The sequence below is a fragment of the Aotus nancymaae genome, unplaced genomic scaffold, assembly GCF_030222135.1.
Source record: "Aotus nancymaae isolate 86718 unplaced genomic scaffold, 86718_ANA_hifiasm-v0.15.2.pri h1tg000083l, whole genome shotgun sequence".
Taxonomy (NCBI): domain Eukaryota; kingdom Metazoa; phylum Chordata; class Mammalia; order Primates; family Aotidae; genus Aotus; species Aotus nancymaae.
Genome location: NW_026988498.1, coordinates 909,436 through 931,800, shown reverse-complemented (window position 1 = coordinate 931,800; position 22,365 = coordinate 909,436).

The window sequence follows — 22,365 nt, the reverse complement described above, 5'->3', positions numbered from 1 at the left end:
AATGCATTCTTTTTCGTGACCTTCTGGTCCTTTATTACTTGTTATTCGCTTCTCATTTTTTACACGATGTTTTCATTGTGTAGGTATTAAAATATATGTATTTATACACATATTTAGGAATTTTATGTTCAATTAATTATTAAACTCCTTGAAGGAGTAATATAGACTATGCATCTTTGTATTTTTCCATTCCTGGAGCTTGTGATAAGGACCCAATAAAGGTACGTGTCCTTATTGATCAATTGAAAACATTTAACTCACTTCTGTCCACCTAGCCTCCAAATTAACACACCACTGTAACTGATACGTCATGAAGACTGGTCCACAGACAAAAGTGTGACCACGTGTGGTTGGTTTCCAAAACCATTTGCCAGGAGGGCAGCCCCAGGAGTATTTTTCTCATCGTGTGTTGTCCACCGTCATCAATCCACTCCATCCAAGGCAGACAGCAGCACAGCCAAGGTCAGGTACAATGTGAGGAGGTCCACATAGACGTGATATCTACACATGATTGGACCCTTCATCAGAGAAATGAAGACATCAGAAGACATTCAAAATCTAGAAGGATGGCTGGGGACGGTGGCTCACGCCTATAATCCCAGCACTTTGGGAGGCCAAGGCAGGCAGATTGCCTGAGCTCAGGAGTTCTTGACCAGCCTGGGCAACACGATGAAACCCCGTCTCTACTAAAAATAATACAACAACAACAACAAAATCTGGCTGGGTGTGGCGGCGTGCACCTGTAGTCTCAGCTACTCAATAGGCTGAGGCAAGAGAATTGCTTGACCCCGGGACGCAGAGGTTGCAGTGAGCCGAGATTGTGCCACTGCACAGCAGACTGGGAGACAGAGCAAGACTCTGTCTCACAAAAAAAAAAACCAAAAAACAAAAAACAAAAAAAACACTTAGAAGGACTTAAAGAATGGTGGAACAGATAATTTTATTGAGGCTAAAATAAAAATGGAATTTTAAAAACACTAAACTAGATGACATATTTTTCTTTTGATTTTGAAAATAAAATGGGCTACTGTGTTGAAGAAAGTACAAGATTGTTAGTGTCATCAAAACAGAAATGGAGAAGCATTTATCATTATTGGGTGTGTGTGTGTGTCTGTTGAGTGTGCATGTGTGTCTGTGTGTATCTGCTTGTGTCTGTGTTTGTGTGTGTCTGTGTGTGTGTTCCTGTGTCTCTGTGCATCTGCTTGTGACTGTGTTGGTGTGTGTCTGTGTGTGTGTGTGCCTGTGTATCTGCATGTGTCTGTGTTGGTGTGTGTCTGCGTGTGTGTGCCTGTGTCTCTGTGCATCTGCTTGTGACTGTGTTGGTGTGTGTCTGTGTGTGTGCCTGTGTCTCTGTGTATCTGCATGTCTCTGTGTGTGCCTGTGTCTGTGTATCTGCATGTGTTTGTGTTGGTGTGTGTCTGTAAGTGCTTGTGTCTGCACTGGTGTGTGTATGTGCCTGTGTCTCTGTGTGTCTCCATGTGTCTGCAAGTGTGTCTGTGTGTGTGTTGTCTGTATCTCTGTCGTCTCGATGTGTATGTAAGTGTGTTTCTGGGTATGCTCAGTTCAATACAAGTCATTTGATTTTGTGAAGATGCAAGTACTTCTACTTCACTTTTTCTTTCACGGTATCTGCAAATTTTAACTGAGATCTAATTTTATTGCTCAAAGTGAAACTGTTCTGACTAATATCTGATGCTTTGGAATTATTTAAAATTCCACTGAAAGTACAAACTTAAACTGAGATTTTTTTTTTTTTTAGGAACTCAAACATGCAGAATTGAGATCTGAAATCTGCTGGCTGGTGCAGATTATAGCTTAAGATAGGAAGTTGGGGTTTTGGTTGCTTTAATGGAGAGGAAATGACTCATGGCGATGCTAGTATGTAATAAAGCTCCTAAATTTAGCTTTTCTTTTAGTGTAAAACCTAATATTGATATAGTAATGTGAAACTTTATTTTACTAAACTACAATTTTCTTGCTGCCTTTTCCATCTGCCAGTCAATTATTACATCTTTCATTAAGATCATGTTAAGACATATTTAGGGTACATAAAATAAAGCTTTGAAAATCTGAGTTGACTTCACAGAGCATGCTAACTGTACAACCAGCTAAGTCACAACAACAGAGGGTCCTGTGTCTATCTGCATTTTGAAACAAAACACAAAGTCCTTGGGGATTAATATTATGATTAAGTATATCCCTTGCCACTTACGGAAAATGTATATATGTTTATGAACAAAAGGTATTTCAAAAGCAGAATTACCGTTACAGTTCCCATTTCTTTATTGTTATTATTTGTTAGGATGTCATAGGGCACACTAATAGGGCATATAACAAACTTTAGTGTAAAACTCATAACGTTGTACTCTCACTGGAAACTGAGGGAAAAAATGAGTCCATGTATGGATTTATAGAGACAGCATTTATAAATTCTTTATGGATTTTCCCTAAATGTTTACTGACTGCTCTTGACACTTATTCTGACCTGAAAAACACAGAAATTAAGAAAATAAGCGACCATTTTTATGTCAGACAGTTTTTTTTTTTTGCTCTTTGACGTAATTTAGATGACCCAACTGCAAGCACAGGAGAGTCCCGCAGGAGCTATGTAGAACGATGCGAAGGTGCTCTCTCTGCGGAAGGAAGGAAGGGGTTGGTTTTGTGCCTCATGGGGTCTTCATTACACAATAGACTCACGCACAGTCAGTAAGTTTGGGGGAATGCTATCTATATTTAAGAGGAGAGCTGAGCACGTGCAATGGGTGAACATGTATGTAACATACATCCCGTGTTCACTTTGGCGAACTGCAGGACACAAAAACAGTTTGTGTACAACCTCCATAAGCTGCTGAAACTGCCTTCAAGTCTGCCATTGTTTATCAGAAAAGAGTGTAAAGCCATCAGAATGGCGGTGGTGTGGGCTGTAAATCAGAGTTTTGAGGGGTCTGGTAGCAGCCACTGTGAGGGAGTTTAGCAAGTGTGGTCTGTCTTGTACCTGTATAAATTTAGAAATTTGCCACACCAGCCAGGCTTTAAACCTTCGAGGCTTAGGGAACTCGGTTCCCTTTTCCTTAGGCTCCATCTCTGTCGATACAGGGGTGTCTATTTTGATCTCTCACACCCTGTGACAGCTGTACCACATCCCTGCCACATAAGCCACCATTCTATCAAGTCAGGGACCTGCCATCCCTGCTGCTGTACTGGTTAGAATAAGTCAGTCACAGGTGTCACCACACTAGAGGAGGCCACCACTCTAGGACAGGATTCCCTGAGGTCACTTCTCAGTGTCTCTCACCATCCAGAGAGCACAAATCACAGGGGCATTGAGCCCCTGACCTCAGGTCTGCAACTGAATTTTATCTGTAGATCATTTAGGGTGAGAGTCAAAGTGCCAAAATAAATGTTGTGTTACATGCAGATTCCACGGTAATTATTTTCTGACTCATAATCCAATTCTTTCCCTATTGAGTTATCGTTATCTCATTGTAATTAACAGTTGCCAGTGCTCCCACTTGTACCTTTTTTTTCTTGTGAAGAAAAGTATCCCATAAATATCAAGTGCAAAGTGATAGTGCCACAGTGGACTTACTGGTTTTTTTTTACTCCCTTCTTGCACATGAAGAAAATTTTTCATCTGAAGTCGATGCCTTTACTGGCTTCTCAATTAGTGGAAACAAATTTGCCTTTGCAGACAGCAGCTCCAGTGACGCGTGGCTAATGGATTCATCCTTTGAGCAGAACTTTATGATCCAAAATCGCATATCCCACACTCGTGTTTTTCAAGCTATTGATAGGTGCACCTTGAGTGAGGAGGGATAGAGGCGGGGGAGGGAGAGATATCAGAATCAAAAAGTGTTATGAAATCTTGAGATTTTTAAAATTTAAACAGATTTTTCAACACTGTATGCTAACGTGTTTTATGAAGTCTTCAGAGGTGGATATCGCTTTGCATATAGATTGATCAACAACATTTGTAAGAGGCCATTATTTTGGACTAAACTCCTGCAGTCCCAACGACCAGACAAATCATAATGGGGTCACTCAGGCTCGCCAAACCCAAACTGAGCAGTTATCTGCCCTCCGAGGAACCAGGAGAGAGAACCTAATTTCCTGAACAGTAGAGTTTTAGTCTTCAGTGGGCATGATAATGAAGTTTCCTGTTTTTAAATCCTTAACCTGAAGTCACATCATGTGAACTAACCAGTTGTTTTTCTATTGTTTCTCCTTTCTGATCCCAGTTGTTACAGGAAAGGGTCCCAATCCGGGTCCCAATCCAGACCCCAAGAGAGGGTTCTTGGATCTCACATGAGGAAGAATTCAGGGCGAGTCTGCAGTGCAAAGTGAAAGCAAGTTTATTAAGAAAGTAAAGTAGTGAAAGTACAGTTGTTCCACAGGTGGAATAGGGCGTTCCCAAAGGTGAGAGGAGGATCTCGTCCATTCTAGGTACGACACTCGTGTATATAGGCTACAAAAGATCGTGAGGGGATATGATCCGCTACAAGGGTTTGTGATAAAAGATTTTCTTAGTTACTATATTTTGTAAGAATCAATATGATTATCTTTAAAGCAAAATTAGGAATTCCTCTGTTCTCCAGATATTGGGATATCTGGACACTCCCAAGTCTGCAACTGTTTAATACATATTTAGAAGCTAGGAATGCCTAACTTTCTGGGAATGCATCCCAGCAAGACCCAGCCTCATTTTCCTAGTCCTCACTCAAAATGGAGTCACTCGGGTTTGTACGCCTGTGACACAGTGGCTTACAAGGAAAGTAACTTGGAAGTGCCTGATACACTTTTTATTTTGTTCTTTCTCTTTCTTCAGCCCTTTTTCTGTCTATAAAGTCAATCTCCTATGTTCACTTCATTGGAACACGTATTCTATTCTATAGAATAAAGTTCTGCCTGGTTCTAGAATCTCAATAAAGCCGATTGGCATCTTGGAATTGAATTTGTTGTCATTTTGGCTTTGGCAAGATGAAGTTTTCTTGAGCAAAACAATCATGGTGGTGGGACTTCTGCACAGCACCTGTTTATGAAATCAAGAGCAGGAGGGACTCCTTCAGGAAAATCCTTCAGAGATCTAATTGGAAAGAAATCTTTCCCAAAGTTTGGCACATTAGTGATGCACACTACATATTTATTTACTAAACATTCTGAATTGTAAACTTTGTAGCAAATAGTAACTTGTCATCTGAGTCTGGTGACCTTTAGAGGCTGTTTACAAGTATTCATGGACTAGCTGTGCTAAGACTGGAGGGTACACGACCCAAGGTTAACCAAATGATCCAGGGCTTTCGCTGCTTCCTCATTTCCTTGAATCTGTACCAGGAAACGAAAGCTTCTTCCTCTAAAATGAATGGTTCTTATTTGCATAATGGCCTCCTTTTGTTCACTTTCCAGAGACAGTTAATTACATCAGAATACTTCAAATACAGCATTTATCTATCAGGCTAATAATTTTCTGATAAGACCCATGAATTTTCCCTCTAACCTTTTTTGCTAATGACCATGGTCTGTGAACTGTGGAATGGAGTGTCTGGGTTGTTTGTGCCTGCAGATTGTAGATGACAAAACACTGCAACCCACAATAAACTACAATTTTAAAAGCTGGTTCTTTGATTGAGTTGGAGCAGGTTAGCCTGCGTTAGGTAAAAGCTGGCTTGCCAACAAATTCTGAAAAGCAACTGGCTAAGTAAAATGTAGAGGTCTACCCCTCTCACGCATGAATCAAATCCAGAAGAGAGTGGTCCCAGCACTGTGTTTGAGTCTCTGCTCCCGGGAATCCCAGTTCCTTTTATGTTCACTTTGAAACTGCCTTTGCAAAATTATGACTTTGCGGTTGAAGAGATCTAACCTAACTGACTCCATCTTGCTTCTAACCTCCAAGTGTCCTTGTTTGTTCCTGGGCCTAGGCTGACGTAACTTTGGGAGGAACTTGATTTATAGTGTTTTGTTTTGTTTCAGACAGAGCCTTCCTCTGTAGCCCAGGCGGCGGGCAAGGTAAACCCACTGGGTGGTTACAGCTTCATTAGGTCAGATCCACTCAGGTTAATTCCCCTTTCTTAAAATAAAATGTTCCCTCTAACAAAAACTAATCACAGAAGTTACAGCCCATCCTCTTCACACCCCTGGATGATAAAGGACTTGTACAGCAGGGAAAGGAGTTTTGGGGAGGCATCTTAGAATTCTCCTTCCACAGCAGGCCAAGAAATGTGATCTTTATTCCAGGTGGTATGTGCCATGCAAAATGTATGAAGAACCAGCAGCTCTGAGGGAGAGGTAATCATAATAGGTTTATTGCCCAATGCATAGAGCAAGTCCACACAGCAAGACAGGGGCTTGCACCAGAGTAAGAGGTTTAATTTTAAAGTCACTGAATGAGGAGAAAGGAGGAAACTTTTAATCCATCTCCTTAAAGAATTTAGGGTTTGAATTTTTGAGGGATTTGGAGTGGGCTAAAATGAAAAGATCGTTGATTGGTCAATGAGTGCAGGCGGAAGCTGTATTCCCATGCTAACTCCATTCCTCTGTGGCTCTTCAAATCGGTTGCTGGAATTCAGGTCTGAAGAACTTCTTAAGCAATCCTTAACTAAAGCCTTGTGATTCTAATGTCAGAGATCCAGTTTTAGGGACAGTGGAATGCAGATGGCCAGCATCTAGTGCTACGTCACGTTTAGAAGCACGGAAGTGGGCCGGAGTGCCGCCTGATGAATGCTTAACTATAACCACGTTTCTGTCCAAAACCTGGCATTCGATTCTTGTCGACCTGCTGGGGAGCATTTCAGATTATTCCTGTGGCCGTGGTTTCATTCACATTAATGTTTAAAAGAATGTTAGCAACCTTTGCTGCATTCACTGAATATTTCGATTAAAGAAAATAAGTGGCCAGGAAACATGGTCTTTCACTAATCACTGAGTGTTCTTCTCCAGAACTAGTGAGGTTTTAGATGACAATTGACCTCGACAACAATTTTTTAGAAGTCCTTAATTTGAAATTTTGTATTCTTTGGAGACCTCCGAAATATATTGCCTGCCTGCCTGCCTGCTTTCTTTCCTTCCTTCCTTCCTTCCTTCCTTCTTTCCTTCCTTCTTTCCTTCCTTCTTTCCCTCCTTTCTTTCTTTCTTTCTTTCTTTCTTTCTTTCTTTCTTTCTTTCTTTCTTTCTTTCTTTCTTTCTCTTTCTTTCTTTCTTTTTCTGATAGAGTGTCACTCTGTCACCCAGGCACATGTGCAATGGCACAATCTAAGCTTACTGCAACCTCTACCTCCTGGGTTCAAGCAATCCTCCTGCCTCAGCCTCCCAAGTAGCTGGGACTACAGGCATGTGCCACCACACCCAGCTAATTTTTGTATTTTTAGTAGAGATGGGTGGTTTCACCATGTTGACCAGGATGGTCTCAAACTCCTGACCTCAAGTGATCTTAGCCACCTTGGCCTCCCAAAGTGTTGGGATTACAGGTGTGAGCCACTGCACCTGGCCTGAAATGTATTACTTTCTTTATCTTCTTATGATGCTCAGTTTTAACTTAAAGTACGCTTCTTCCATACCATACAATTGCACCTTACTGAGGAAACATGAAAATTTAATACACATCAGATGGGTAAGTAGTTTGATTGCTGAGAAATTCATTATTTCCTATAGAAGATTCTTTCTTAGAGAGTAGATTCATTATTTCCAAAGAAGGTTCCAACCACATATTCTACAGTATGTTCTTGTGTGTGTGGCTTTGAAACTCATTCTGTTGAGGGGTACATTTTCTCTACCCTTGAGTCCTGCTGGTCTTTAGTAACTGTGTGGCTCAGTCGTATCTGTGCAGGAGAGACCACAGTGCTTCTAGCCAGCTCTCTCAGAGCCCTCATTTTTGGAGTCCTGAACCACCCTGTAAGATGTCTGACTCTACTGAGGCCTCCATGTTGTGAGGAAGCCCAAGCTAGCTCATGTGCAGAGACCACATGGAGAGACCCTGAGGTGGAGCCACCCAGCAGGCTCCCAGTTGCTCCAGCTCCTTGTTGTTCCAACACCAGGCACTTTGTGACTACAAATATATGAGCACGCATGTTTTCACTTGTGCTGTGTTTATATGCGTACTCACATATTTACATATATGTGAGTCTAGGCCCTGCCCAGACTGCTGCAAGGGGAATTTGTTAACCAGGAAAAACATACTAAAACCTTCCTTTGGTAAGAGCTGGCAAATTTATTTCTCTAGAAGTAATACAGAAAGCAAGCATGATTACTCCAAGCATTTTCAAACAAAAATACAGGATACATTTGCTATTTTAGTCAGCCCAGTATCTTATAGTTGTCAAAGACATTCTGCAGACATGAATGTAGCTGACAAACTAATGTTTCCACAGAAAGCAGAAATAATTTAACTGTCATTTTCACATTTATATTTAACAAAATCAACTTTGGATCACAATGTGAGGTGAGAGGACTACTACTACCATGTTACATAAATGCATAAATTAACATTTATGCACTAAAAGTATTCTAGTAACTCTGAAGTGAAATAAGGTAAGGAGTTATGAAAAATGGGATAATGATCACTTACAATTTTAATGCAGGCATACCTCAGAGATACGGCAGATTTGGGTCCAGACACTACAGTAAAGTTAATATGGCAATAAAGCCAGTCACACAAATATTTTGGTTTTCCATAGCATATATGTTATGTTTGCACTATGCTGCAGTCTATTAAGCACACAATAGAATTGTGTCTAAAAGATGCACATACCTTAAATTAAATATACTTTATTGTTAAAAATGCTAATAGTAGGCTGGGCGTGGTGGCTCAAGCCTGTAATCCCAGCACTTTGGGAGGCCGAGGTGGGTGGATCACGAGGTCAAGAGATCGAGACCATCCTGGTCAACATGGTGAAACCCCGTCTCTACTAAAAATACAAAAAATTAGCTGGGCATGGTGGCACGTGCCTGTAATCCCAGCTACTCAGGAGGCTGAGGCAGGAGAATTGCCTGAACCCAGGAGGCAGAGGTTGCGGTGAGCCGAGATCGCGCCATTGCACTCCAGCCTGGGTAACAAGAGCGAAACTCCGTCTCAAAAAAAAAAAAAAAAAAAGTGCTAATAGTTATCTGAGGCTTCAGCCGGTTGTAGTCTTTTTGCCAGTGGGAAATAAAATAAGACAATGAAGTTTCCTACATTGATGGACTCTTCCTCTTACAAAGGATTTCTCCGTAGCGTTCTTTGCTGTTGGATAGCTTTTTACCTACAGTAGAACTTCTTTCAAAATCTGAATCAATTCTCTCATCTCCTGATGCTGCTTTATCAACTGTGTTGATGGAATATTCTGGTTCCTTTGTTGTCATTTCAACGATGTTCCCGGCATCTTCACCAAGAATGGAGTTTATCTCAAGAAACCACTTCCTCTGCTCATCCATAAGAAATGACTCTTCATTCAGTCCTTCTGCTAGCTTTAAACTTTTCTTCCTCAGTATCCCCACTTCTCTCAGCCTTCGTAGAACTGTAGAGAGTGAAGGCCTTGCTCTGGATTAGGCTTTGGCTTAAGGGAATGAGTGATCGGCTCCATCTTCGATCCAGACCACTCAAACTTTTTCCCTTTCATCAATAAAACTATCTTACTTTCTTCTCATTTGTGTTTTCACTGAGTAGCTTTTAATTTCCTTTAATAACATTTTCTGTGCATTCACAAATTGGCTAAATGTTTGGCACAAGAGGCTGAACTTTGACTTTTCTCAGCTTTCAACTTGCCTTCCTCACTAAACTTAATCATTTCTAGCTTTTGATTTAAAGTGAGAGACCGGGGATTCTTCCTTTTACCTGAACACTTGGAGACTATCGGTTATTAATTGGCCTAATTTTAATATTCCTGTGTGTCAGGAAACAGGGAAGCCTGAGCAGAGGGATAGAGCTGGGGAAGAGCTGGTTGTTGGAGCACTCAGAACACACACAACCCTTAGCGGTTGTTTGCCATTTTATCTGCGTGCAATTTGTGCCACCTCCACACAGTAAGAATAACATCAAAGATCTAGATCACAGTTGCAAATAAAATAATGAAAGAGTCTGAAATATTGTAAGGATGAACCACATTATGACATGATGGCATGCAGTGCACACCTGCTGTTGGAGAAATGGTGCTGATAGGTTTGCTTCATGCAGGGTTGCCACAAACCTTCACATTGTAAAAAACCCACCATCAGGGAAGCAGACTGCAATAAGGGGAGGTGGGCCTGTAAATAGCAAACCAAATAACCGCAATTTTAACAAATACACACTTTCAGAAATGTTGATATTGCCTTCTTTGAGGCATACCTCTATTCAAATATTATTCCTTCTGGTTTAATATCTCCAGGAGTTTTTTTTTTTTTTTTTTTTTTTTTTTGGTTTGTTTATTTTGTTTTTGTTTTTGAAACGGAGTCTCTTTCCATCACCCAGGCTGGAGCACAGTGGCACAATCTTGGCTCACTGCAACCTCCACCTCCGCGGTTCAAGTGATTCTCCTGCCTCAGCCTCCTGAGTAGCTGGGACTACAGGTAAGTGCCACCACACCCAACTAATTTATTGTATTTTTAGTAGAGACATGGTTTCACCATGTTAGACAGGATGGTCTCAATCTCCTGACATTGTGATCTGCCTGCCTTGGCTTCCCAAAGTGCTGGGATTACAGGCATGAGCCATTGCACCCATCCATATCTCCAGGAGTTTTAGAGTCACGCACAATTAATATTTATTTGAGGATCCACGCACTTGTTCCCTTATTCCTTGATGTATCTCTCATTTAAGATTTTTTTTATGAAGTGGATTCTTTGTTTGTTATTATATCTTCCAAATGGTAATCCAGAGGTGATGAGTTAAGGGGTTTACTTGAGTGCCAGTACTTGACACCAACATCAAGGTTAATGTGGGTGAGTGAAAACTCCCTTGTGTGTGTGTACAGGTCATTCTGGGAAAGTGTGAGGGGCTTGGGCTTCTATCTTTAGATAGCAATGCCAAAATGTCCCTGCCACACAACAAGTAGGTTTTTGTCCAAAATGACTTATTAAAGAGATGAAAGATGGTGTTTTTGAAATCTATTTTTAACAGTCTTTGTCTGCAGTGACCCTAAACATGTGACAATGACAAAATGTAATCTCTTTTGAAATATTGTGCGTGCCCACTTCATGCATTTTAAACACAGGGCCACTCCAAGCCCACAGTGTCCCCTGTCAGCATATGTGCTGTCAGCTGATTTCCGCGTAGATTTCTTCTGCAAAGTTTCCATATGCAGGCAAATATTTGCTTCCTTTCTGATTCATAACCATTACAGTTATGGGACTCAAGTGTAGCAGCAACATCACATGCAAATAGGAGAAGAAGGGACAGAAAGGGGTGGTGGGAAGGGACGGTGGGGGAAAGGGAGCGAAAGGAACCTTGGCACCACAATGCGGCAGGAGATACCGACCAGGTGAGGGCACAAAGGAAGCGGCTGGAGGCCCCTGCGTGCCACCTGGAAGACCAGCACAGCCCTGTTACTCCTGCCACTCTGCCACAACACACAGACATGCACTGGACACTGTTTATTTCCCGCCTTGCAAATTTACTTCTCCATATTCTTTCATCACTATTTCAACATTAAAAAAGATCATTCTTGGCTGGGCGCGGTGGCTCACGACTGTAATCCCAGTGCCTTGGGAGGTTGAGGCGGGTGGATCACCTGATCAGCCTGACCAACATGGTGAAACCCCTTCTCAACTAAAAATACAAAAATTAGCCGGGAGTGGTGGTGGGTGCCTGTAATCCCAGCTACTCGGGAGCCTGAGGCAGGAGAATCACTTGAACCTGGGAGGCGGAGGCTGCAGTGAGCCAAGACTGTGCCACTGCACTCCAGCCTGGGCTGGAGATTCCATCTCAATAATAATAATAATAACAATAATAATAATATTTCTTTTAGACTAATTAAATATCTAGAAAATAAAGATGAATTAAATAAAACTCCTGAAATTGTGTGCTTAAGTGCATTGGTTTTGCAATTTTCAACATATAAAATATAAAGAGTGTTCATAACGTTTTTCAAGTAAAATTCCTGTAGAGTATTTATATGTCACTATATTTAAATCATTAACAAATGTAAATGGTGTTTAAAAGTATTGAAAGAAGATGCTTAGAAATTGTTTGTGGACTCTCAGCACTTTCTGTGTATTTCTATTCTTTAAATTATCTGCAAAAAAAATTTATTTGGGTAATCAAGGTAATGAGAATAAACATTTTTCGACCACCTCTCTCTAGAACTTCGCATATATCATTTCAATTACTTTGAAGAGTAAACAAATTCTGAATGTGAGGGTCCAGAAGGATAAGTGATTTGCCAGCATCACACACAGTGTGGGAAGTGGTGGGGCTGATGGGAGTTTCTAGCTTTGTGTCACCCCACATGCCCTGCTGAAACCAGCACTGCTCCCTCAGGACGTCCTCAACAACACGTGCTGCTTCTAATACTGAGCTGGGCTCCTGTCCCAAGACCTGCACTACATCAAAAATAAAATAACTAAACACATCTCAACATTTGGTTTTTGTTGAATCTTAAAGTACAATTATTAAATATATTACTAGGTTTTTTGGTTAGAAAATATATTACTAGGTTTTTTTGTCAAACTAATATGAACATGTTATGCATGAAGACAAGTTAGACTTCTTTTTTTTGAGACAGGATCTTGCTCTGTCACCCAGGCTGGAGTGTGATGGCATGATCTCAGCTCACTGCAACCTCTGCCTCCAGGGTTCAAGCAATTCTTTTGCCTCAGCTCCTGAGTAACTGGGATTACAGGTACCTGCCACCATGCCAGCTAATTTTTTTGTATGTTTAGTAGAGACGGAGTTTCACCATGTTGACCAGGCTGGTCTTGAACTCCTGACCTCAGGTGATCCACCTGCCTCGGCCTCCCAAAGTGCTGGGATTACAGTTGTAAGCCACTGAGCCTAACCCTAGACTTCAGTTTTTAGTGAAACAGAAATGAAGTCATCTTTTCAATCCTATTATGCAATAGTCATACCTCCTCATCAACATACACCAAGAGCCATTTAACTTGCCTTCACAGTATGTGGTGCCAGTAGGAACCATTACCTTATTTACTTGGCTACTGGAGCCAACCCTTCTTTAGGCAGAAAAAGAAATATGCAGGAGTTGGGGAGCAAGTAATCGGGTTATTAGAGTAACGTATTTAACTTTTTAATCTGAAAAATATTTTTTAAAAGTCAGATTATTCCATTTTACTTCAGTTTTCTAGAAGAAACTGTTGTCAAGTGAATACACAATTCTTAAATGCTAAGGTATCTTTGCATTTAATTCTAACATGGTATAATACATTTTTATTCTCCTGTATAGTGGGTTGCGCTGAATATACACAGTGACTATCTTCCTGTCTATAGCTGTCTGTATATGTATCTCGTAGTAGAAGTAAGCTGATGTATAATCATAAGAATCATAATTTCCTGTATTTGTCTAGAATTGCATAGTTAAGGGCATTTTTACGTGCATTATCTCATTTGTAAACTAAAGCAATTTGTTTCACTTTCTTCACTGAACACTTTTCACGAAATCTATAACAATCTCTTATGGATGGACAGAAACAAAAAGGTTTCAATGACTGAGCAGTTGGTAACACTGGCCTGGCCGGTGATGGAGTGCACCTTGTCCCATCAGCCTCCCACTGGTTACAGGCGTGGCCTTGGGAGGAGGTGATGGACAAGGGACAGTGTCCAGAGGCTAATCCTTCTAGAGCTCAGCCACCCTTCCCTGATGATGTGAGGGAGGTGGCTCACACGCTCCCCAGTTTGGAGGAACTCATGTCCTTCTCCAGATTTTCATCTGGCCTAGGGACTTGCAGAACATTCCAACTGAGTCTACTTAGAAACCTGCCCAAGCCCTTCGTCTCTTCCCCTACAAGGGGGAAGCCGTTTAAGCCTCACCCAGTCTGGCACAGATGATTAGAAAAACACACAGAATTTGATCACAAATCTCAAAACACCTTTCCCCTGGGAAATTTATTTTATTTTCTTGTGATAACACTCACACACACATTATATATTCCATCTATCTATCTATCTATCTATCTATCTATCTATCTATCTATCTACCTACCTACCTATCTATCTAGTCAATCTCCTTTTAAAATTCTGCCTAAGTATAGATTAGATTTGTTTGCCGATGTTCCTTTAACTTTCTGAAGACCAAGAGACTATTAATCTGAAATATATGCTGCAATGTGTATTCGATGCGGGGGAGAAAAAAAGGATTTATGCCTTGTCTAACTACTATTGTGATACATCTGGTGGTCGAGAAGGGGCGAGAAAAGGTGTTTAATCACCAGCTCAAACAAAAGGTTGTCCAAGGAATGAACCCATCTCCAGCCAACCTGTCTCTCATGGAAGAACTCACGAAGTGGGGTGTTATCACTAACCTGCAGGCTTCCAAGCCACTTCCAGAAAATCATGGTAGCAGATGCATTTTTATATTTTTAAGATCACTCTTGGCAACCACCTGATACAGCAGGTGTGGCTGTTATAAACATGATAATTAATTTTGGTCAATTATTTTTAGAGTCTAGAATAATCTGTTCCATTTTTAACTATAAAGTCGTTTTTTATAAAGTTACATAACCACAGAATAGGAAGCTAGGAAAACAGGAGAAAACCTCATAATTCCACAACCCTAGCAAAGCAAATAGCATATTTATCTAGAAAAATTTTATCTGCATAGATTTATATTTGTGGGGACCTCTGGCCCTTGGCAACCTCTCAGTATCATCACAGAGGTCCAGGGACTTCATGAGTCTTCTACCTTTAGATTCTGCACCGATGAATTTACCCTGTGTCAACCCAGATGTAAAACAACTCCTCTCCCTACTCCCAGGCGGCCCACCTGCCCCAGGCACAAGCCCATCAACACAAATTCATTCTCTCTCATACACTGGGTACTTAGGAACTGTGCCATTCTGTTAACTATCCAGCCTGTGACACTTTAAAGACAACATTCAAGTACCAAGATCAAAAAGTTTCCTAAGTACTCAAAAGCCATGTAACATTTAACTTTGATATTTAGACTGTAACTTTCTTGTATGGATTTTATTGTGCCTAAATTTGTTGCAAGTGGTTGTAAAATTCTTTCTCTCTCCTTCCTTCCTTTCTCCCTCCCTCTCTCTTTCCCTCCCTCCCTCCTTCCATTCTTTCTTTCTTCTTTCTTTCTTATTGTCTCCCTCCCTTTCTTATTCCTTCCTTTTTTCTTTCTCTTTCTTTCTCTTTCTTTCTTTCTTCCCCTTCCCTCCCTCCCTCCCTCCCTTCATTCCTTGTTTTCCTCTCTGTATCTTTCCTCTTTCTCATTCTTCTTCTCTCTCTTCTTCTTTGACAACAGCAATATTTTGTTCACTTTATCAGTAAGTTTGCACTATTTATTTTAGGGGTTGCTCTTCAACCTATTTCCTTGGAGCCTTTTTATTTTATTCCCTAGTATGGCCCAATTATTTTCTAAGCCTCCTATACAGTTGAATTCTAAATTTATTTTCTTTTATTCTTTGATTAAATCCATGATTTCTTGAATTCTATTTACCCTTCATTTTCAGGTGTTTCGGTTGGTTGGTTTTGCAGTTGATTCTTTTGTTTGCACCACCACATGGGTCTATAGGTATATCTAGTTCTTCTGATTTGGGTTTCGTGTTATTTTCTTCATCTTAACTTTCTTCAAAGATATATTCTTAACTTTAAAGTTAAGGGGCCTGTATATTCTTCAATTTCTTCCAGGTGCTATTGATTCTTATTATCTTATTCCTGGCCACATTTAGTTTTTGATTTTGTTGCTACAGGCATGCCTATAATCTCAAATGAAATACATCATTTTTTATCCTCTCAACTGATTCTTATTGAGATTGTAGAACCCTAGGTTCAGTGATTTACCCTCAGAACTGTGACACGAGTTTCTGCGAACTTCTAGCAGAAAAGATTGCTGAAGAAAGTCCCTCAGTGTTACTGATGAGAAACCAGAAACTACATCAATCTGAGTTTTATAAGAAATGCAAAAACCTCTCTTTCTGGAAGATTCTAAGATATGTCCTTTATTCTTGATGTGCTAAAAAATTTAGAAGTTCTTTGTGTCAGTCTTTTTTAGTTGTCAAATCAGCACAGCTTAAGGATCAATGCCTTTCTTGCAGCTCTAGAAAATTCTACTCTATTTTGTTAGCTTTTTCCCTTCCATTTTCTGGGTTCTCTCCTTTCTTGAACTAGATCCATATTGACTCATTTACTGGTTTATTCTATTCTATTTTACATTTCTTTATCTCTTTGTCCAAAATACGAGAGATTTATTTGACAATGTCTTCAATCTCTTCAATGAAATTTTATTTTTTTCTGGTTCTCAAATATATTATATTAAAAATTCCAGAAATCCACCCAGAAACTCTTACCATACTGCCATGTAACAGGGGCTTTGAAGTTGTCTGCACAATCCACACAACTGCAAAACAACAAAGCAGACAAAATCAACAATTCTTAGATTTATCAGAGAACTGAGGTCCCAGTACAAGTTAGAAACCCAAAAAGTAGAGAGAGCGACATGGATACAGAGAGTTACAAGTCACTGGGACTAAAACCTATAAGGAGAAACTTCCAGGGAACATGTAGCAGGGCAGGAAAGCCAGACTTGTCATTCAGGAAATGCTGAAGACCTAACGTGGGCAGGCCTGAAAGAAAAATTCTCCAGGGAGCCAGTTTTCTAGGGTCACCCACACTTTCCAGGAATCCTGAAAGTAAAATCGTCATTTTGAAATATGCCAGAATATCCAGTTCTTTTTAACAATGCTTCTTTCAGAATAAACCATTTTACCAAAGCCTAACCTATTCAGGCAAAGGAGAAGACCCAACTCCAGCTCCCTTTAGTCTTTCTGTCTAACCTAAGGAGTGAGGATACTTAGGAACTCTTAGAAAGATCACAGCCCAGGGACACAGGCTTGCTAAAGGACTGTGTCCTAATTGTAGGACTGTATAACACTTTCTTCTTCCCCATGAAGGAGCCTCCAAATAGGACTCTTGTGTGATAACAGGGGGAGATGACTAAAAGAATTGTAGGGCACATTATTTAAGCAGTCTATGAGGAAACCCGAAGACAACAGGAAAGCCAGTTCATTATACCTGACTTACAACAAAAATGTACAAGGCCTGTTAAAAGACAAAACACTTTGAAGGGACAGAATAGTCAAAACTAGACTTAGATACGGCAGAGATGCCAAAATTATCACAGTAGACATTTAACAACTATGATTGATATGCTAAGAAATCTGATTGAAAAAATGTACAAATGCAGAAAAGGTGAATAATGTAAGCACAGAGATGGGCGATGTTAGAAAGAAATAAAATAAAATGCTAGAAATAAGAAACTCCATAATGAAAATGAAGAGTGGCTCATAACAGAATGAAGATGGGCTCATAAACAGAATGGAAACAGCTGAGGAAGGGATCAGGGAGCTTGAAGAAATGTCAATAAAAATGTCAAAATTAAAATAGAAAAAGAGCAACAAAAAGATCTAACAGAAAAACCAAGAACCATGTAACAACTAGAAAAATGTGTAATATACGCATAATGGGAATTCTAGAGAAGAAGGAGAGAAAGGAACAGAAAAAATATCTGAAGCAATAATAACTGAGAATTTTCTAAAATTAAGGATAGGCACCAAACCACAGATCCAGGAAACTCAGAGAATACCACTCAGGATATATACCAAAAAGTCTATTCTTAGGCACATTGTAAACGAACTGCAGAAAATCTAGACAGAGGCCACACAAAGAAAACACTTTTCCTATACAGAAGCAAGGATAAGAATTACACCAGACATTTCTCCAGACCATGCAAGCAAGAAAGGATGGAATAAAGTACTTAAAGTGTTAAAAGAAAATAATCATTAACCCAGAATCCTGCATTCACTAAAAGTATTCTTCAAAAGTGAAGGATAAAGACTTTCTTAGACAAACAAAAACTGAGAAAATGTGTTGCTAGAGGAGCTGGCTTGTAAGAATTGTGAAAAGAAGTCCTTTAGAGAGAAGGAAATTATATAGGTCAGAACTTGAACCTACATAAAGAAGGTATAATTACGAGCCCAAGACAGGCCAATTGCTTGAGCTCAGGAGTTTGAGACCAGACTGGATCACCTGAGCCCATTAATTTGGGGCTACAGCTATGACTGTACCACTGCACTCCAGCCTGGTGACAGAGTGAGAACTGATCTCAAAAAAATAGAAACAAAATAAAAAAGAAAAAGGAAAGAAAGCACGATAAGCATAAATGAGGATAAAACACAATCTTTTATTTCTCTCCAGGATATTATTGATTGAAAATTTGTTAATTATTGATTTCATTTATTTAAAAATTTATAGGCCTAATCAGATTGTCTATTTCTCCTTGTATAATTCTATCTGTCAAATAATTGGTTCATTTCACCTATGTTATTATGTTTGTGGGGAAAGAATTGTTATAGCTCTTGTTTATTCTCCTTTCAAGAAGTGATGGTCCCTCTTTCATTTCTGATGTTAGTAGTTAGGATCTCTTCTCTTTTTCTCTCAGTTAACCTGGCTAGAAGTTTCTCCTATCAATTTTATTTGTCTTCTCAAAGAATCAGTTTTAATTTTATCGATTTTCTCTAATGAATTTATGCTTTCAGATTCATTGATTTCTGCTCTAATTTTATTACTTCTTTTCTTTAGCTTACGTTGGATTTGTTTTTTTTTTCTTTTCTAATTTCCTAAGGTGGAAGTTGATTATTGATTTTAGATTTACCTTCTTTTCTAATATATGCATTTACAGCTACAAATTACCCCTCGAGTACAGCTTTTACTGCATCCCACAAATTGAAATCGGTGATATTTTCATTTTATCTTAGTTCTTCAGAGACTTCTTTCACCTATAGAGGAGATGGATAAGAACTGCAGAACCTTCTATATGTTATATAGAAGCCTGTTTTTAATCTCCAGGTATACGGGGTTTCTTCAAATATGCTTTCTGTTATTGGGATGAAGGTTTATATAAGAACACTAGACTATTGCTCAGTATTTATGTAAATTTAAAACTGCTTTAGAAAAAGCCTTTATTTTAAAAAAAAGTATCACAAAAATCAATCATGGTAAGTTAGAAATTTTTAAATATGAGCTCATACCTTTAAAACTTCTAAGAATTACTTTAGAATTTTAAAAATCCTTTTTAGTCATAGTCTGCCCTTATTTCATAGAAGAATTGTCTTCTTAAATGTCTGTCAGGATACTAATTGCAAACAATTGAAAATCTTTTCTGTTCCCTTAATATTTTATATTATTTCCTTATCCTTGCCATTTTAGGGGGTAGCTACTAGTGTTTTCTTATCTTGTGACCCTTGGTTCTTTGCTTATATTTATGAATGAAGAACTAGGTAAATTGTCAAAGGCTGCTCAGAATTTCTTCTGCAACCATGAATGTCTGTTTCTCCAGCAGTCCTGCCTTTAGTAGGTGAGTTAACTATTACCTTTGCATACCCATGTAAGCTTTGGTGACTAGAACGTTTCAGTCTGAGGCACACGTGGGATGCAGGAAGACTGGCTCTTCTCATCTCCATCCCTGATAGAGTAAGGAAAGTTTGACCCCGGGCAGTCCTAACTCTTCCCATGTTCAATGGGTGCACAACACATTTAACCTCGAGAAAAGGGCCACGATCGAAAGGTTGTTGGGGTGGAGGGTAGGAGAGGCATGTCTCTGTGTGAAAAGATTTCCACAGCTCTTCCATGTACAGTTTTGCAATTAATTATGTTGATCTCTGCCGAACTTCCTATCTTCATGTTCCATACTTTTATTAAAAAGATCAGGTTGTCTCAAAGGATAAGTCAGAAGGCAGTGTCTTGCACCTCCTCTAAAGCTACTTTCACGCACATTTCAGGCTACGGTTAGCTTTGACTTATTTATAAGTGACTCCAAATGTTTTCAGTGGTCTAGATATTTATCAATATTTGCAACCACCTTTTATAAATGTATTCCTTTATACTTTATACCATTACTTTAGTGGGATTTTAGGAAGGAGAGGAAATAATTACACGTCCTCAAGATGCTATCTTGAACTTGAAGAAACACACGCGCTTTCCATAAGCATTCTGTACTGGATATCTTCCATTTCTTGAATGAGAGCATAATATTCCATTTAGTACTTGCTCCATCATTGATTTGTTTATTTTTTATTTGTATATTTGTCATCTTCTTAGATTTTACTCTTAAAACATCATACAACAAATGTCACTTTTCTTCATGTGGATTTTGCCTTCATTTAAATTATTTTCACTGGACCAATTCCCAGAAATAGGATTACTGAATCAAATAAGTTAATTATCATTATAACTCCAATGGTTTTCCAAAGGAGTCATGCCAATTTATGCTGACACCAACAATAATGGAGAATGATAGGTTCTGTGCACTTTTTCACCTGTGGTCATTAAAACGATTTCAAATATTTGCTTTTTATGACTTTTAAACATTTTCTTTCTTAATTTGTTAAGTCTCTAATTATTACTTTTGCCTGGGTTATTAGTAAAACAAATGGTTTAGACCAAGAAATTTTTTTTTTTTTTTTTTTTTTTTTTTTTGAGACGGAGTTTTGCTCTTGTTACCCAGGCTGGAGTGCAATGGCGCGATCTCGGCTCACCGCAACCTCCGCCTCCTGGGTTCAGGCAATTCTCCTGCCTCAGCCTCCTGAGTAGCTGGGATTACAGGCACGCGCCACCATGCCCGGCTAATTTTTTGTATTTTTAGTAGAGACGGGGTTTCACCATGTTGACCAGGATGGTCTCGATCTCTTGACCTCGTGATCCACCCGCCTTGGCCTCCCAAAGTGCTGGGATTACAGGCTTGAGCCACCGCGCCCGGCCAAGAAATTTTTTTAAATTAAAGCCCGGACTTCAGATTTTTAAAAAATTTTAATGTGTTAACTTTTAGCTAATGAATTAAATGAAATTAATTATCAATTTTTTTTTTTTTTTTTTGAGACAGAATCTTGCTCTCTTGCCCAGGCTGGAGTGCAGTGATGTACTCTCGGCTCACTGCAACCTCTGCCCCCTGGGCTTAAGAGACCCTCCTGCCTCAGTCTCCCAAGTTGTTGGGATTACAGGTGCCCGCCACCACACCCAGCTAATCTGTGTATTTTTAGTAGAGACGGGGTTTCACCATGTTGGCCAGGCAAGTCTTGAACTCCTGACCTCAGGTGATATGCCCTCCTCGGCCTCCCAAAGTACAGGGATTGGAGGTGTGAGCACTGCATCCGGCCAATTCCCACATTTTAATCAATAATTTCACCTTTCTCTACTTCTCAACTAAATCTAGTGCTCCATTTTTACTACAAATAATTCACTTTTTAACTGAGTAGTGTTTTTCTCTTGTCTATATAGTTACATCAGTCACAAAAGAGGAATAAACCTACTGACTTTAAAAGATTAAAAAATTCCTTTAAAAAGTAACAAATTTTACAGTACTGACCAGCTACTTTTGAGACCAACAAATAACTGGTTAAACAAAGGACTTCTGGCATTGTGTGCAAATACTGTATATAATTTTCAAGATAGTCTGTAAGATAGATGTTGCTGTCTGTTGCTATTATCTGTTTTCTTTTTTTCCTAGCAGACTAGAAGCAGCAATCTATAGAAGCTGTTAGAAATTAAAGTACTTATGTTAGAAAAACCTTTAGAATGAAAAACAATGGTTTCCAGCCAGTCAAGAGAGGGGCAAATTGAAAAATAAACAAGTAAATAAATCATGATGACAGATAATTTTAAAAACTTGTTTATAATAATGATCAATTGAGTCATCAAAAAAGCCTCTCAGTTAAAAGAAATTATTTTGACGTATTTTAGAAAATCACATTTAGTATATATTTTGAGCCTTAAAATTCTAAAGTAGTTAACAGAAAAAAATACTTTTATCTTTGTTCAATATAGTTATATGAATGGGAAATTTTTCATAAAAAGTAAATTATTACTTTTAAATTATAAAGTTAAATTCTGGCCAGGCATCGTGACTCAAGCCTGTGTAGCATTTTGAGAGGCCAGGAGTTCAAGAGAAGCCTGACCAACATGGCAAAAACCCCTCTCTATTAAAAAATATAAAAATTACTCCCACTCCTGTGTGTAGTTTGAAAAAATAAAATTACCTGGGCATGGTGGCAATCACCTGTGGTCCCAACTACTTGGGAGGCTGAGACAAGAGAATCACTTGAGCCTGGGAGGTGGACATTGAGAAGAGCTGAGATTGCACCACTGCACTCCAGCCCAGATGACAGAGTGAGACCCTGTCTTCCCTGCCCCCCAAAAAAGTTAAATTCTGAGTGTATGACACTGGACTCTGTGACAAGCAGATAGGT